Here is a 17,009-nt window from a genome sequence, read left to right as displayed (position 1 = left end):
GCTGCACAGTGCACACCCCTGGAAAACGCCAACTAGTTTACTACTTTTCTGGATGACTACTACTTCTCTGCACAGTCAAGTCCATCTGTATAAAAAAGTCACTTTTGATGAAGCAAAGATGTCATTTAATTTCATCTTCTCACCCTTATTATTACGCTCTATTACTGCTGATGCGGCCGTGTGTGTATTCATTACAGTTGTATGGCAGCGCAAGACATCTTCCTGTTCCTCCATCCTCATTTGCATCCCAATCATTTTTTTATCCATTGGCACCACAGCAGACCAAATGTTGCCAAAGCACTTATGGGACACGAGTTAACAGTTGCAATGTTTAAAACTCACGCATGATTCATACACACTCTGACTGCTTGTGATACCGTAGACATTAAAGCACTTAAAACTTAATCCAGCACAAACGGTTCAGTCCAGGAAAGCCTTAGGCTGCAGGTGGGAAGGTGGGAGTCCGTGGGTGCAAGAATCCTGGTGCATCAGCAGAAAAGGTGCAGGATATTTTTGATGCGCTGATCCTATGTTCTGCTTATCACAGATTAAATTTGCGTTTTGTCCTTCAGGCTATGTAATAATGCGTGTGGGTGGGGGGGTGGGTGAATTCAAGTCTCTTGGAGGAGAAGGAGGGCGTAGAGTAAGAGCGAGAGAGAGTGAAGTGAGTGTGCATGGCCCTGAGTGTGTGTGTGTGTGTGTATGGAAGACTTTCTTGGCCCTCTTTCGGTCTCTCTTTCCTTCTGAGTCTTGTTGTTTGTCAGTGCCAGGCTTTTATGCCAAGCCGGCAGCCATTACTCAATCAGACAGCTTCCTGTGAGCTCTTCTCATTAAAACCTCACACGGACTCTAAACCTATGAGCACAATTATCGCCCTTTATACAAACACACGCGCAAACCCGGAGGCACACGCACACAGTCGACTCGCAACGAAAACACAGACGAAACAGAAATCCAAGTCCTGCCAAAAGTCTCAGTTTGTGGAACGCTATTAAGGCACTTAGAGACTAACTAACCCCAGTCACCCTCCACACAGGCTGTTTACAGCACTGAACAGCTAAAATGCTACACTAAGGGCAACAACACTATAACACCCATTCTGAACCAAACGTTCCAAATCGTATCCATTATAATGAAGCTAAAGCTTTTACTGAAAAAAATCTGCTTGCAGAGCTACTATTATTTTTTCAGAAATAAAATAAATTTTCTTACAAATAATATCATGTGTGTGTGTGTGTGTGTGTGTGTGTGTGTGTGTGAATATTTTTCTAGAAATTGTATTACTAATGTACGTTCTGACCATAATATCAAATCCAACTTGATGCTTGATGCACATAGTCATGAATAGCATTTTAAAATAAATAAATATTTTACCATTTAAAAGTTTGGGGTCTGAGATATTTGAATGTTTTTGAAGGAAATCTCTTACGCTCACTACGGCTGCTTTTAATACTGTGAAATATTACCATTTGAAACAACCGGTTTCTATTTTAATGTATTTTACATTTTTTAGTCTTCAGTGTCACATGATCCTTCAGAAATCATTCGAATATGCTGATTTGGTGCTCAAGAAACATTTCTTATTATTATTAATGTTGAAAGCAGTTGTGCTGCTTAATATTTTTGTGGATACTGTAAAAATCTTTACTGTAACTTTTGGTCAATTGAATGCATCCTTGGTTAATATTAATTTCTTTAAAAACGGTAATAAATAATAAATAAATACAAAAATATACAACGTGCAAAGTGCTGCACAGACACACAAATCAGTGACTCATTTCTGTTCCAACCAATTCATTTGCATGAACCGCCCAAATGATTCAATAAAACGAATCGGATTGATTATCATTTGATCATTGCCTCAGCTCACTAGGCTGTAAAGCTGCATGTGCGATTCAGTGTGACAAATATGATATAGCTGTTCTGACACGCTACGCCGCTACTTATTCCCCAGCAGCTTGTTACTGGAAAAGCGACATTATTAACATGATAAATTGCTTGTGATGTTGCTCATTTGTAAGTTTGTTCAGATAAAAACATCTGCTAAATGACTAAATGTACTGTAAATATAAGCTACTCTGCTTTGCAACATCAAAACCCGGTATCCACACCAATACTAAAACAAATTGAATTTTGATCATTTTGATACATATTCAATTGATATTTGATATTAGTTGTCACATCACAGCCAAATCAAAGTCTAAGAGACTTGATTTGGTTTATAACATTTGTCGATTCAAAGAACGGTCAAGTTAGCATTGCTACTTTCACCTAGTAACTCACCAAACAATGGCAAGTACACACACGTGCAGAGAAACACACTCGAATAAAGTTGGTCCACAGGAATCGTGTTCTTGCAGGTTCTAAGAGCGTCGTCATGTTCTGTTTCTCACTGGGATCAGAGTCTATTGAGCAGTGCTGTATGTTGTTTATCAAAAGAAACAGGAGAGCGGGAACGTGATCATCTCTGTTTTCCTCATCCCTTCTCGTCTCGTCCCCATTCTGCCAGTTATCTATCAGACCACAAAGGAACTATTTTTTTCCATATGATAACATAATCTTCCTTTTCTGTTCCTCTCTGAATAGTGCCCTTTAGTGGCTCTTTATCAACACAGTGTTTCTCTCTCTATCTCACTCTCTTTCTCTCTTCGACTTCTTAGGCTGTCGCTCTGTCTCTTTCTTTCTAAATAACTCTCTTTTTTTTCCCTCTTCTGTGCCAGTGACCTTACAGCGGGGCTTTGAACCTTGCTCTTTCTTCCTCACTCTCCATCACTCTCTCATTCTCTCCCTTGCGCACTCACTCTCTCTCTCTCTCTCTCTCTCTCTCTCTCTCTCTCTCTAGAGGAAAATCACACACTCATCAGTTTTCCCAGCTTGGCTCTTGACGAGCAAAGTCGCAAGGAGAATATTAATGGACTTCAGCAACCAATTAACACCTAACTCACATAACAACCTTTTACACAAGCCAGCATGCTGGGAAAAGTAGGAGAGAGGGCAACAGAGTGAGAAAGAGAGTGCAGTACGAAAAAGAAGCTGTTTAATTTGACATTTATGCGGTGAGGATGGAGATGACGGAGGTGTCTGGAAGAGAATGGCGAGAGACGGAGCACATGATCGTGTTAAAACGAGACAGAGGAGTGGGATGAGGAATCATGGGAAGTAACTGTAATCAAAATTAATCAAGAGTTGTTCTTCTAGACCTATCCATACTTGAGAGTATTAGAGTGATTAAAATGAGTTCATTATTCAACTTGCATAATTAAATTCCAATTCCAATTAAATTACGAAGAAAAATAATGGAGAGGGATCTTATTGCTATTGTGAATGTGCACTATGAATCTAAAATGAGAGATCCGTTCAGTAAAAGGGTCATATGTTATGGACAGGCACCTTCAAAAACCCTTTTTACAGTACTTTTAAATAAATAAATGAATCAATACATAAAAAATAAGCAACTGGAAATCAGCCAATGAACAAAAGAAAATAAATAAGTAGGCAAATAAATAAATCGCTTCAGGATAAATCAAAACTCCAGTTTTGCATCTGGACTGTGGTCATCTTGTTTATTTTGTGATATTACCCATAGTCAAATTCATGCAGACAAAACCAGACTGAACAGTCAATATAAAAAAAGAACAACTATTTAGATGTATACCGTCCAGAATAAATATACATGTGGTGAATCTAAATGTGGTGAAATGTTCTGGTAGAGCTGTGTCTTAAATCTAATTTATTCTTTTGGGTTCTGAAACCCATATATAATGGCAAAAGCACATCAGTAACATCTCCTCTGACCCAATACAAATCAAAGCAAATCAAATTACAAAAACAAAATATAAATGGCCTTGGAACACTGACAGAATAAAACCAAACCATGATACAAGTTGCAATGCCACTGGGCTTCAATGGCATTAATCTTCAATGAGATTATGAAATGGCTGAATATGTCGTCACTGTCAGAGACACTGAATACCGATTTACTTAATGCAATCTAACTGTCAGAGACGTATGACACAGATGCACAGAATATCTCTCCATTCTCAGAGATACAGAAATACAAACAGCACTGTAAGAATAAGGCTTCTGTAAACACTGTATTGAATTAAAGAGTTGTCAGAAAAAGTGTGATTGTCACTGAGCTATTTTTAATAGACCTTTTGTCTCTCTTAGATTTGTTTACACTAGAGATAACTATTACAAATGGGTATCGATACAGATTTTCTGATTCAATTCAATTTGCCTGGATATGATTCTAAATCAGTTGGGTATATTTCAGTTATAATGTCCATAGTGTTTCAGGCTGATGTAAACCACTAACCTATCTAACCAATGAACTATGCTGTATAAGAACCGGCTCATAAGAGTAATTTGTTTAGGGCTTTACTTTTTGATTCACAACAAAGAACCAGTTCATAAGAGTCATTTGCTTCGTCGTTAGATAATACTGGTTGAATGTTTGTTTTATTGTTTTTACATGTAGCCTGCAAAGACATCTTGATGTTTCTTGCCATTATTTTTGGTACATACCTTAGTCTTTTTATTGAACCAGATTCAATACAGACTGCAAACATACATTCACTGCTGTTGTTAAAATATGATTCCCCCCACCCCCCACCCCCCCGCCACTTAAGATTCAGCAGGTTGCTCGCTGCTGATGAAAAGTGTACTGGAACCTTCTAACGTAATATATTATACAAATATACATTTAAATACAAAACAATACAGCTCAAACTATGCAGTCGAGTGAGTTTTGTGTATTCTGTACAAGTAGGCCTACACTTTCACTCCCTGAAACTAAGTTGCAGTAAGTTGTCAAAAATATAAATTTTTCGATACGTATCGATACTGAAATATCTGAACCAGTACTCATTTTCTGCAGTATCGATACATTGATCTCTGCCCGACCGCTAGTTGACGCACACCTCTCACTCAAAAAGCTGCCTCTCAAACTGTTCGCGAGTACCTAATTTGAATGATTTTTTTGCGGCTTATTGCGCTTAAACAGCCATATACACTCAAAATCAAGTCAAAATGACTGTCTCAGCGAGAATTCAGGTAAACAATCAGTTTTGGGAACGTAAAAAGAAAACTACTAAAACAAAATTACTCAAATTATAAATAAAATAAAAATCCCAAATTATCAAAAATCTCTCTATTTTTTTTTTTTTTTTAAGAATTGATATTGGGAATGCTTGAATAAAAATTTATATTTTTTTATCCAGAACTAGTGATGATAACCATGTATTATTGTACAATTTCAACCAAAGCTTGCTTCCTTGCTTAGTGAATCTGGAACCTGAGATATTGGCATATTATATTTGGCACATGATTGGTGCAAAATATTCGCCAGTAATATGCAAAAACAAAAACACACTCAAATCACACACAGCATTACAGTCCAGCATTACAATCCCATTGTGTCCAGCACATCTAAACCTATTAAACGGCAAATTAGAATGTGGTTTGTGCCACATTATTTTCAAAACTTATTTTCATATACTCCTTGCTGTTTCTTTGTCGAAAATTGAATCACTTCATTGATTTGTCAACAGTGTGAGCAGTCATGGCCACAGACTGAGAACGGAATTAAATGAAATTATGGGCAACAGACTCAGGGGAAGGTTTCAATGAAAGAGGAAAATTTCCAAAAACAAATTACCTGAACAAAGGTGGGCTGAGACCCAAAAGCAAAATGAAAAGAAACGCAAGTGATGCTGGGGACAGTGGGACAGGAAGTACAACAGCAAATGCATAATTAGCAAAACTGTGAGACACTGAAACAGTCAGAAAAATAAGTCTGGAGTTAAAGTACATATATTTAACAGTCCAAGTCAACTGATGACTGAAAGGAAAACGTGAGGAAATGAGAGCTGAGGGAAAATGAAATAATTAAAAGGCCTACCTACGGCGTTCATTGAAATATGCAAATCCATTTAATTTTGCTTTGATTTGCTCTGCTGCTCCCATTTCTAACTTGCCTCTCTCTCTCTCTCTCTCTCTCTCTAGTCTTCTTTATGTCTCCAGCTCTTCTCTCATTCACACCAGCCACATTAAACTTTTATTAATACACTGTAGGTATGTCAGTTCAATTACCATGGTTCTGTACTGCCCATGGGCAAAGACGGTGTGTGTGTGTGTATATGAGAAAGAGAGAGACAGAGAGTGGGTGTCTGGGTGATAAGATGTTTATGAAAACTGTTATGCCTGAATCATTGTTTTAAAAAGCTCAAACGTGAGGGTTTTAATCAGTCTCTCGGTGTGCATTCAGGTGAAACATATTTGGTAATGAAAATAGATGAGTCTAGATCTTGTGTGTTTGTGTGAACTGGATGTGTAAGAGCGAGGCGGAGGGAGAGAGAGACAGATGTCTGTGTAGATTACAGATCAAGAGAGAAACCATAGAGATAGGAAGCTGCCTTCCTCAAAGGTGCAGTGTCATTTCTGTGGCACCAAATGAAATCATGAAAATAATGACTGTTTTCAAACAGGTTTACTCTTCCTTATGCTTTTGGTTAGACAAACAATTAGTTCCATACCCAAGAGCCAATGGTTAAACCAGGGCTGCCAACTTTTGAGTTTAGCTTGGAGTGAGATTTTTACATACCCACCAAAATCTCCAAAGGGGGGGGGGGGGGTATGTCAAAACAAATATTGCATCACAATAAGTGTAATTGTGATTGTCAAAACATTTGGTAACTAAATAGAATTTTATGAAGTTTAGTGACAACATGTTACAATGTTTACATTGTACAATGACTGGTATAGGATACAGTTTTTATTATTGCTTGACAAAAATTTCAAGATTTCAATTCCATTCTTGTGATTTGATTCCGATTTTGATTCAATATTGACTATTTTGGATACATGTTTATTTTAAATTTTATTTAAAAAAATAATCTCACCTAATGCTGTACACATAGAGGGCCCAATCTGCTGGTATTATTAAAGGTTAACAATAATATTAAATTAAATATAATGCAGTTTTTGTTATAATAACAATTATTTAATGACATAAGTAAAAATATAATAAATATGTAAAGTGTTCAGCAAAATCTCCTCTCTAGCTATTTTTTCTATTTAATTAACATGCTATGGTCGTTAAATGGCTTTCCTGAGGTAAATGTAACGTTATGTGACATAATTGTTCTCCTGCTGTTATATTGACCTCTTTCCGTGGTTGAGAAACAATAATTGGTCGATATTATGTATACTTTCGGTAAGTTGTACTGCATCTTTAAATAAAAAAGTAACAGGTGATCGGTTCACGTGCACTTGAACTGAGGCGCTCAGCGATCTGTCACGTCACATTTACAAGCGCCAAAGGTATTTTTGTCTGAATTTCGTAATAAAATTGACGGAATCTAAGAGCTGAGAATTAGTTTAATATTAAAAGTACCTCTTTGCTCCACAATTTTTCTGTGCGTGAGAAAATGGATGTGTGGCGTGAGAGCGTGTGAAAAGTGTCAATTGCGTGAGTCTCACGCTCAATGCGTGAGAGTTGGCAGCCCTGGTTAAACTGTGTTGCCATGTCAGGATGTTCAATTAGATGGTAATTATTTGATAGTGCTACAGAGTCACTGTGTTTGTAGCTCATATACACATAAAGGGCTCCAGATTGCGACCAAATGGTTGCATTTTTCCTGCTGGTGCAACTAAATATTGTTAGAGGTCACTGGTGCCACAACCACATTGGCCAACTGATAAGAGCTGCCATTTCTGCTGCATATAAGAAACATCAAATGGCAAATGGAACGAAAACAGAACGAAACTGCACTACTCGTTTGAGCCGTGCTGCAATTTATCAGCTCGGAACAATAACAGACAGCGCAATGTGAGCTCGTGAACAGGTACTCCCAGGTCGATAACTGTACACCAATTCAGAAGTGGAAGCCTATTTATGATTGGTCTCAAGTCAAGACATTTTGGCGTGTAATGAAGTGCTTATTTTGGCCAAGCTGCAAATCCTTTGTGGCAGAATTTGGTAGAATTTGTGAAGGATGCTCTTGCTCTCATACCTCTGCTGCAATGCTTTATATGAATTGTGTATATGTTCACATATCCTAAGACCCCTTAACTTCACCCACCTAGCACTCATGGAAACCAGGAGAAATGTTGTGCCATAAACAAACAAGTTATGGGAGGCTTTTCAATCCACAAAACATTCACTATGGAATTAATATAGCAATGCTAACTGTAACCATGGTATTGTGGCAGAAATAGTCAAATGTTTTTGTTTTTTTTACATTATTCATCTCTGGGTTCGTACAACCTTTTGAGTGTGAAATTCAAGCGCTTTCAAGTGCTTCACACTTTTAAAATAATAAAATAAAATAAAATAACTGTTATCATGTTTTGGTATCAGGGATATTTTTTGAAAGAAGTTTCTCATGCTTACCCGGGCTGTGTTTATTTGATCAATTAAGTTTGCATTAATACTGAAAAGTAGTGTATTCACTCTACATAACGCAGATATCTCTGGTCACGCTTTTTGAGTGAACTACTCTCTCACACCAGAAGTTAAATTATTGGCAACATATTTGTCACGCAGATAATATTTTGAGAGATGAAAACTCTGCAGAGCAATAATATACACAAAGCACAATCAAGGTGACATTCAACCACATATTTAAGGACAGAGATGTGGTCTACGCCAACATCACAAAATGACATACAACTCAAAAGAACACCACCAACACAAAAAACACCATAAACAGTAAAACAATTTGTAATAAAGCAGTATTTCTCATGATTTATTCATGGAGAGATGAGCGCTGACAACCACAGCCTCCAGCACAGCAGACATCACAACAGACCTGTATTAAAGTACATATGTGCAGTTATTTTTATTGTTAAGAAAAAGCTAAGGAAATAATTGATGGCACAGAGATGATGTCCACACACTTGGACATTTCTGGCCTCGCACATTAAACAGCAACAAAAAGAACTACAAAAAGAACTACTACTAGTGATGTAAACAGAAACATCACTCAAAATAAACACAGAACTAAACACTTCTGACTTTAGCTTCAGTTTCATCATCTACTTTTCCTCTCCACCCATTTCATTCCAATCTTCACTTCATCATTAAGAGGCTGGACAGTTTCTTAGCAAGGTGACCTCAGCATACAGGTGCTCTGATAAATAATGCACTCGTATTTTTTACTACAGAGCTTCATGTCAAACTCAAGCTGTTGCTATCAGATAGTCAGCAGCCAAGAACACAGACCATCTTGGCTGTTCAAAAGCATTATTATCTCCCACCTCCAAACACACACACACACACACACACACACACACACACGCTACATCTCTCCTTCTGCTCTACTATCCCAACATCTTGGCTGTGTGCATCTCTCTGCACCAAAGACTTCTATTTTTGTGTCTGCGTTTGCGTGTATTAATCATAAGCCTCATTAGCTTGTTTCTACATATAGAGCTCCAAAATATTACTACACACACTAACACGCACTATAATTTGTTTGTCCCATTTGACAAAAAAATAAATAAAAATCTGTATATAAAGGGCCTACGTGCAAATTTAAACTCACAAACACGTCTTATTTTTAGATGCTTTCATTATGTTTTTATTATTAAATTACCTCACGCATACATTTATATGTATACTCACTCCCAGAATCAATCAAGCTCCTAGCTGTAGGTTGCATCAATCTCTTAGTTTAATGTTCAAATGTGCTGTAATTATAGTTATTACACCTCTTCTATAGCATGAGCCAGGCGGACAAATCCCTTCTCACTTTCTCTCTCTCTCCTCATTTGTCTGCTCATTTCTCTATCCCTCTTTCTCTCCTTTCTTCATGCACAGCTGGGCACTAGCTGCATCAATCACTGACTGTAATGTCATTTAGCATAAAGCACACAGTCGCCAAGCAACTGCCTATCAGCAGGCACACACGCCTCTGCGCTCCGGCCACACACCAGCACTCTCGGCCAATCAGGTGAGTCGGTCCCCTGAGTCGTTCCACTGTGATCAGAAAATACAAGGGCTCTGGGCATAATCTACAACACATTTTCATTCCTTATTCTTTTTTGGGGGTTATTTCGTCCAAGTACAGAGAGAAGAGAGAGACCTTGGGGACACTGGGGCTTGGTGAAGATCAGTGTATGTAAAGGCACATATTAATACCTTGGCAACCGAATAACTGTTGAACATTTCTGCCAATATTGTCCAGGAAAAAGATTCAGATTACTAAACATGCATTGAACTTTTGCACTGCACTGTAAAAAAAAAGTAACTACATATTTTCCAGTTGACTGGCCTACTTCTACTACTTTACATTAAACCCACGTTAGAACAACTGGCAAATGTTGTCTTAAGTCAAACAGGGTTGTCTTTGTCTATATTGAGGAATATTGCTGAAATGTTAAGTGTTTGTGAGGTCTCAGCATGTATTACAGCGTGAATAAATTATGTGGTTACTGTTACAAGAACATTATTTCACTATTTGCTGACTTCATTTACACTTTTGTTGTTGTTTTGTCATTATTATTTGTTATTTGTTATGTTGTTATATTATCTTTTTTAATTTGCTTACATTCTTGAGGTTTGGGTATCAAGTGTTGAGGTCTATGTACAAAGTTTTTAAAACTATATCCAAGATATATTTGAATATATGATTGATATGATTATCAATCATATATGTGACCCTGGACCACAAAACCAGTCACATGGGTCAAATTTTTTAAATTTAGATTTATACATAATCTGAAAGTTGAATAAATAAGCTTTCCATGGATGTAATAGAAGTCATCTTCTAATGGTTCCATGGTTGACAATATTTTGTCGAGATACAACTATTTCAATATCTGAAATCTGAGGGTGCAAAAAAATCGAAACATTGAGAAAATCTCCTTTAAAGTTGTCCATTTATGTTCACGATTGTGCTGCATTCACTCACAAATAGAAATGTTTTATATATGTACGGTAGGAAATTTACAAAATATCTTGATGGAACATGATCCTTACTTAATATCCTAATGATTTTTGGCATAAAAGAAAAATCGATAATTTTGACCCATACAATGTATTGTTGGCTATTGCCACAAATATACCCGTGCAACTTATGACTTTGTGATCCAGGGTCACATATATGATTAATCCTTCACAAAAGTTATCAAAATACACTTTAAACATCAAGTATCCAATAAGCAATATATATATATATATATCATATTGTCCGGGGTTGTTTGTCTACTGAAATTTCTCAGAAAGATATTTTTGCAATAATTTGTCAGCAGAACAATCCAAAAACACATTAAATAACAGTAGTACCCACTGGAGATATGTATGTCCATCTCTCACAGCCTCGCTTTCATTCCCATTTAAAATCAAAGAGGGCACTGCTGTGGTGAGATAAACATCAATGATGCTTGTGGCAAAGCATCGTTGATGTTTATCTCACCACAGCAGTGCCATCTTTGATTTTAAACGGGAGTGAAAGCGTGGGTTCTACTGCTATTTAATGTATTTTTGTAAAATCAAAGATGGCACTGCTGTAAGGTCTATTAACAATAATTGCTCTAACAAGTTCAAACCATAGTTTTAACAATAGAACTTGAAAATCTGAATACATCATGTTGCCTTGAATTTAACTTTTCTGATCAATTCCCTTATATACAGTAGTGTTTTATAAGGTTAGACGTCACAATGGAACCAGACAACTAGCACCGGTTTCCATACATAAAAGTTCAGTCCAATCCTAGCTTACCTCTAATTTCATAATTTCATAACATAATTTCAGACTAATGTGCACTGTCTCCTTCCGGTTTTCTCCTCACCTCATCTCTACCTCCTCTATCGCTGTCTCCATCACCTCGCTGTCATTAGTATGGCTGAGGTGTCAGGCAGTGGCCATGTCGAGCGACGAGTTCAGGCAGAGGACAGCGAAAGAAAAATAGAAAGACAGCAGCTGGTAGGAGGTGACAAGGTAGAAATACACAAACGCACATGCTCACCCACACCAACTTTTTATCTCATGACCCGATCCGATACATATATATAGATTTCTTGAACAGCAGACAGCGCACAGAGCCACAGAGAAAATTTGAATTACGTGTCAGGCTTCACATCAGCACCTTTACAGGATCTCATATATCTACGACAAAGAGCACCAGGGGCAGAGAAATCACAGCAGGATGAGAAATACGCTCGCTCGTCTCTGTGCACAATCAATACTGCTTAGCACACATTCTCAAACTCAGGCTGGGGCCCTCAGGAGCCCTGAACTGTTACCACTGTTATTGCTGAACCCAGCAGCCGACTGTCAATGAAAACTCATACGGAGCTCCAGTAATGATGCTGCATTCAAGAGAAAGAGATGGATGTGAGAAGGGGACATCCATTAGGAATAGGGGGAGAGTGAGATTAAGCCAAGGAGAAATGAGGCACCGTGTATGAATACTTCTGACAAGACAAACTCAGACCAGAATGAATCTCTATGCTGGTTAGTGTCAGTTTGGTTGACTATCTGCTGGATATCCATGGTTTTCACCTGCAAAGTTGAAATGGAAATGCTAGTCGACCAGTGTAGCCTTTGTGGTGAAGTTGGTTGACTCCTGGTTGGTTTGTGGTGAAGTTTTGAAGTTTAATCTTGCTGATTAAACTAGTTAAAGGAACCGTATGTAAGAAATGTATTTCAATTAATCAGAAAATTGGGGATACACCGCTCTACAGTAATTTGAAAGTGATTGCAGTACCAGTTTTGGCCACAATCTTACATACGGTTCCTTAAGGGTTTTGTAATGACGGAAAGCAATATCTTTAGTAAATTTGCATTTAGCAACATTATTATTATTATTTTTTTGTGTACATTTTTATTTCCAAGTGAAATATAATTATATAATTAATATTGATTCATATACATAAATGTTGTTAAATTGAATATTATACAGAGTTAGTCACGTTTTGAGCGTTTTTGCACATATATATACGCACACACAATATCTCAAATTTACACAACATTTAAATTTCATTTAAAATAAAATAAAAATTCTGACATCAGCAAATGTCCATTACCCATTGGCAAGGTTGTCAGTAGATTTTGGAAATTACATTAGGCAGAAGGACCAATTCTGGTAGTCCTACAAGGGCCAAAAATCAGCCTGGCTGACATATCAGTCTATCACTAGCATCCAACATACCAGGATCCGATTCTGGGGTCCAGAATACAGACCACAACAGATGCTTGTGACTAGATATGTTTTTGTTTTTTTCCATTAGAGAAGGCTGGGTGGAGGCCATCTTGAGCTTTACTACTCGGCTCAATGAAGAGTTGCTGAACTGTGTATTTATCATTTTTCATGCCATCACGAGTGCTCACAGCTGGTGAAGAAAGACAGAGCACAAAAAAACATAGAAAAGATTCAATTCAACCATCTCAGCTGTTTTCAGATAGATGATGCTGGTCTGTTACAAGTAAAAGTAAACCAGGATACTTCACAAAAAACAGCACTACGACGGCTTCAACTGGTCATTTAAGGTGGTCAGTAGCTTGACCGAGAGGATTTGTCTTGAATGAACAACATCAGGGAGCACCGGTGTCTCACCGATGAGTAATTGTTGAGTCACCATCCAGTGATGAGGGAGATGAATAATCAAGTGTGTTTGTGTCTCTAGCTTCTTTCTCCGTGACTCTGTGATCAACGATATTTGCATTTATGTTGCACGCACAGTGAGTGTCTATGTTTGTTGGCTCATACTCTTTGCATCTGAAGCGTCTTGATTATTCTGACAAGCAGCTTGCTGAAGATGTCAGGCCCAAATTGTTCACATTGTTCACATTGTTCTCTGTCCTTCCATGCATTCACACATACAATTATACATCACACATACACCCACATACATAGACAAGCCGACGCAGAGACTCCAAAAAACATAAAGCTTGAAATTTTCGACATATTTCTCCTTTGTAACCGCCCTCCCACATTCTTTCCATCCATTCAAAAGCCCTCGACCGCCAGAGCGAAGATGAATAAGCACGTTGCCCCGCGCTCGGGTGGCTGGTGTGCCGTGAAAGCCCTTCTCCGGTCTCGAGCACACTGATGCCATTGTGTTCGCCCGCAATATGCCACACAAAAGATGTTTCTCCTCTCCTCCCATCCTTCTCCTATTCTTTCCCCCTAATTGTTGTCTCTGATGCGACCTAGAAAGGGAAAAGAGTGAAAAGGAGGCAGGAGAGAGGAAAAACAACAACTGAAAGAAGTTGGAGTTAATAAGGAGCAACCTGGCTGACCCCCGCAGGCAGGCGAATGTAATTGCAGTTAACTTCCCCTAATGTGGAGCTTACTAACAACAAACAACCCAATCTACCGGAGGGGGCTCGCAGGTGCCTGAGAAAGGGCTTCCTGATTAGCCTTCTAATCTCAGCAAGTGTGAAGAGTGTTTAGAGAGCCAGCGGTTCCTCTGCCGGTTCGCCAAGCCCCCCGGTCAGCTCTCCAGATCCGTTCTAGTGGGAACAAATGAAACTACAGGAGCCAAGAAGAGGAAACGGGCTCAAAAGACAAAAGCAAAAGGGAAAAGATGGTGACAAACAGAGAGAGAGATGAAAAAGACTGCTGGTGTGTTTTCATGTAGTCAGGGGGAACTTGCTGCATTCAAGTCTTTGTTTAACCTGGCTGGTAGTTAGTGTCGAGTGATGTGTGGCCTCTGTGACCTGTCAGACACCACAGTGGGGCTTCAGCCCATCTCTGACACGAAGGCGTTCAGCGGGAGCGCTCGCACGCTTCATTTACAGTGCGATACCTCACCTCTCACTGTAGTTAGGCTGTGATTCATTCTCTCCCAGCGTCTGAGTTGTTTTGTTTAATGAATAGAGTTGCGCACTGCCAATACCACTAGATGGGTTTTTCGGTTGCAGAGATAGCAGGGGGGCTGGAACGAAAACCATCAGGAAGCTGAGACTCCGCGAACACGTGTGCGTGCGGGTGATAAAGTGTTGTTGCCCACGCGTGGTGTCGGGGATGGACCGGGTAGCGGGATGCCCGACGGAGAGGCAGCTACACACCCGTGCTGCGATCTGGAGTACAAAGAGAACATCTCTTGCTGCGCAAGCAATCTGTACTCTCTCCGATGCTTTCTCTCTCGTTTGTATATCTCTCACTCAACCTTTGCCTGCTTCAGTTTTAGAAGCAATTTGTAAAACACGGACCTCCAGTCACCTCTCCACCATCCCACAGTGACTCTCTGCATGACTGGTTCACATGTGCTCCCGTCACATAGCTGCTCATTCTGTATCTGCAAATCTCCTCTCTAAGAATGGCAAACGCAGCAGTACCAAGTTGATGATCTTTTTTGTAGTATCGCTAATACAATGTACCAACTCAAGTCAGAAGGCACTAATGTAAACACGTTAGGTCAGTAAATGTCAGAAATGGGGAAAAAAAACAAAAACAAAATAATAATAATGGACCCGAGTCTAAATATCAGATCTAGATTAGAACAGTTAATTTATCTATTTTTTTATGAATATTTAACTTGAATAATTGCAATAAAAACAATATTTATCTTCACATAGAAATTACGACTACAGTTTAGTGCCATTTTTAAAAAAAAAATGTTTTAAACCATTAAAAAAAGTGACAATATTATGAGACTGAATTTTGAAAAGTCGAAATGACAAGCAAGTAGGGCTACACAATGGGAGATAAACCGATAATCATGATTATTTTTCTCAAAATTATAATTGCGATTAATAAATCAACTGTTTTCACTTGAGAATGTTCTTTTTACATTTCATCAGAATTATTGCACTTTCACTTAAACATAAATCAAAAGAATGTCAAATCTCAACTATTCAGGGTTTATTTTTCCTCGTGTTTTCTGATTTATTACGTTATCATATAAATGAACACTCTACATTAAGAAAACTGGTAAAATCTCTAAAATCCAAATTATGTTATCGTTTTTCTATAAAACCAACAACAAAAAGACTTAATGCATTAACAAAGGTTGCTAAAGTGCATTTATTCATCGACCGCAGTTGCAAACAAATATAGTCAATATGTTTGTTTGGATATGTTATTCTCTTTCATTTATCCATTTAAGAGAAAAGCACTGACCGGGGGATTTAAGCTCTTGACACCCACCAACCCAAAGCATTAAAGCTTGTGAAGGCTTGTTACCAATGAAAGATAACGGAAATGTCAAATTAAGAAAAAAAAGAAGCACTTTCAGGATAAATAGCTAGCGGCAAAATAGCACAGATGATTAAGCTTGATAAATTAATAGAAGAAACAAAGATTGCAACTAAAATATGATTAATTGTGCAGCCCAATAAGAAACTTGTAAAGTAGCATTATGATATCATTCATTACTCTGCATAACATGGATTAATGCTATAAAAAATGGAAACCAAGTGGAAACTAAGGAAACCAAATTTCAAATCTCGTTTCAATTTTGTTCTCAAAATCTTAGATATTTTTTTATCTATTTAGTATCGGCTGCTGAAATTTTGGCATTGTGACAAACTCTCAGAAAGTTTTCTTTCTCATCTGCTGTAATCCTAACACATTCGTTTCACAGCTCAATTTCTCTCACCCAGCAAAGTATCTCTTTCTCTCTTTCTCTATCTCTCTTTCATCAGACGTTGAACTAAAACAGTGCGAGGATGATATCGCTGTAAAAGAAAGAGTGAAGGAGGGAAAGCTTTGGAAGAGATGGTCATTCTCTCCCTGCCCTTACCCCCCTCTCAATTCCCTAATGTTATATTCTTATCCCATTACATCCCACCCTCCAATATGCCCCCTGTCCAGTGCTTTGCTCCATAATCTCTTCATCTCCTAACGTTTTCTTTTAATGCGACTCTGGCCGTTCCCTGCGCAGCCCTCCTGCCTGTTTGTGTTCTTCCGTTGTGCATCACTGGGGGTCGCCATGACAACATCACCCAGACAACCAACCCTCCTCCCAAATGTTCCACTCGTTTGCATCTCATTTGCATGTTGTCACAGCAACTAGCCACATTTGACTTTGACAATAAAGGGGTTCATGTAACCCC

The 17,009-nt window shown here is 38.3% G+C and overlaps 1 protein-coding gene across 2 annotated transcripts in view; it reads right to left on the bottom strand.

Annotated features, from left to right (window-relative positions):
- The window catches only part of cadm4 (cell adhesion molecule 4), a 141,786-nt gene that overhangs the window by 47,788 nt on the left and 76,989 nt on the right, over positions 1-17,009 (bottom strand). The gene's annotated exons all lie outside the window — the stretch shown is intronic.

Source organism: Abramis brama (assembly GCF_963993115.1).
Source record: "Abramis brama genome assembly, chromosome: 17".
Taxonomy (NCBI): domain Eukaryota; kingdom Metazoa; phylum Chordata; class Actinopteri; order Cypriniformes; family Leuciscidae; genus Abramis; species Abramis brama.
This window is presented reverse-complemented; position numbering and strand designations above follow the sequence as displayed.